Source organism: Echinops telfairi, unplaced genomic scaffold (assembly GCF_000313985.2).
Source record: "Echinops telfairi isolate 266 unplaced genomic scaffold, ASM31398v2 ScPeMD7_7468;HRSCAF=8506_0, whole genome shotgun sequence".
Lineage (NCBI taxonomy): Eukaryota > Metazoa > Chordata > Mammalia > Afrosoricida > Tenrecidae > Echinops > Echinops telfairi.
This window is the reverse complement of record NW_022111369.1, coordinates 35,602,192-35,603,821: the sequence shown is the minus strand read 5'-3', so window position 1 is coordinate 35,603,821 and position 1,630 is coordinate 35,602,192. Positions and strand designations below refer to the sequence as shown.

General features: G+C 45.3%; 1 protein-coding gene across 1 annotated transcript in view; it reads left to right on the top strand.

Annotated features, from left to right (window-relative positions):
- The window catches only part of GPAT3 (glycerol-3-phosphate acyltransferase 3), a 94,373-nt gene that overhangs the window by 70,242 nt on the left and 22,501 nt on the right, over positions 1-1,630 (top strand). The window lies entirely within an intron of this gene.

The following is a 1,630-nucleotide window of genomic DNA, read 5'->3' as shown; positions in this document are numbered from 1 at the left end:
ATTTCAGCTCACCGGGACCCTATAAGACAGGGTAGAACTGCTCCATAGGGTGTCCAGGTCGCTAAGTCTTTAAGGGAGCAGCCAGCCTCGTCTTTCTCCCTCAGAGTAGCTAGTGGGTTTGAACTGCTATTTTCAGTTAGCAGCCCAACACCAAACCCATAGCGTCACCAGAACTCCACATGATAACACTTAATAATTGAGCATTTAGGGCTAGAGGACAGGTCCTGTGCTTTTCACGCATCAGCCATACGAGATAGATGCTTTGCCCTATCTCACGGTTTTACAGGTGCAGAGATGGAAGCTCTGGCCTGGTTGCTCAAGATAGCATAGTAATTGTACATATGCATTCATTCGTTTCTGAGGCTATTCAAGCCAAGCACTACAAACTGGGTGCCGTAAAACAGCAGGAATTTATTCTCTGACATATTTGAAGACAAGACATAAGATGTTTGCCCCTTCAAAGGCCCAGAAGAAGAATCCTTCTATGTTCTAGCTTCTGTTGGCTTCTGATAATCCCTGGTCTTAACTTGGCTTGTCGTTTCTTCACTGTTGTCTCTGCTTAGCCTTCACCCATCTATTCTGTGTCTCTGAATCCACATCTCCTCCCTCTTTAGGATCTGCTCTAATCACTGAAACCTCATTTAAACCAGATTTCATCTGAAAAGGCCTTGATCCCAAATAAGGCCACATTCTTAGGGGTTAGGACTTGAACATAGCGTTCTGGGGGACACAACACAAGCAAGTAAATGAGAGTCAGGACTTAAACCAGGTCTGTCTGATTTAAAAAGGATGAAGTTGACAGGCCCATAGGGCAGTGGAAAGAAGTTTAGATTTGGAATCTGGAAGTCTGGTTTCGGGTTGCAAACATAAACAACTCAGAACACCATTCAGAAACTGCTGTGCGGTGGTGCGCTGGTTAAGTGCTTGACGCTAAACTCAAAGTCAGCGCCTGGAACCCACCAATGATGCCGTGGGAGAAAAGACTTGGCGATCTTTTCTCACGAGGATTACAGCCTAGGATCCATGTGGGAAAGTTCTACTTCAGGTTTTTAATACTCAGTTTGGAAACCAGGCAGCACCTCGCTCACCAAGTAAATCAGTGCTCCAATTAATTATGATCTTCAAAGTCCTTACATGCAGGTTTAGCAGGAACTCCCTGAACTCCGGGGGCATAGTGGTTCTGAGTTGGGCTGCAGATATGCAGTTCGAAACCCCCCGCTGCTCCTTGGGGGAGAGACAGGGCTTTCTACTCCTGCACAGAGGTGTAGAGTTGGAAAACCATAGGCGCAGTTCTGCCCTGCCCTGTAGCATCACTGGCTGTGATTCAGAACTGGCTTGCTGGCGGTGAGTAAAATCAGAAGCTCCCAAGGAAAAAGAGAATTGGTTGACTTTTATGTCAGAAAACATAAGACCACAGTCTGTGCTCAAACATTATCAAAGATTCAGTAGAAATCTTGCTAAGACAATCACAAGATCAGAGAGCCAGTGGTATTACAAAATCTGACCAGTCTGGTAAACAGACTTGTTCATTAACCTTCAATTGCTTTCTGGAACAATAGGTTTTCAGCGAGACTAATCCACTAGAAACAATTAAGTGAAGCAAGGGAAGCTGCTCCCAAAGAGCAGTGAT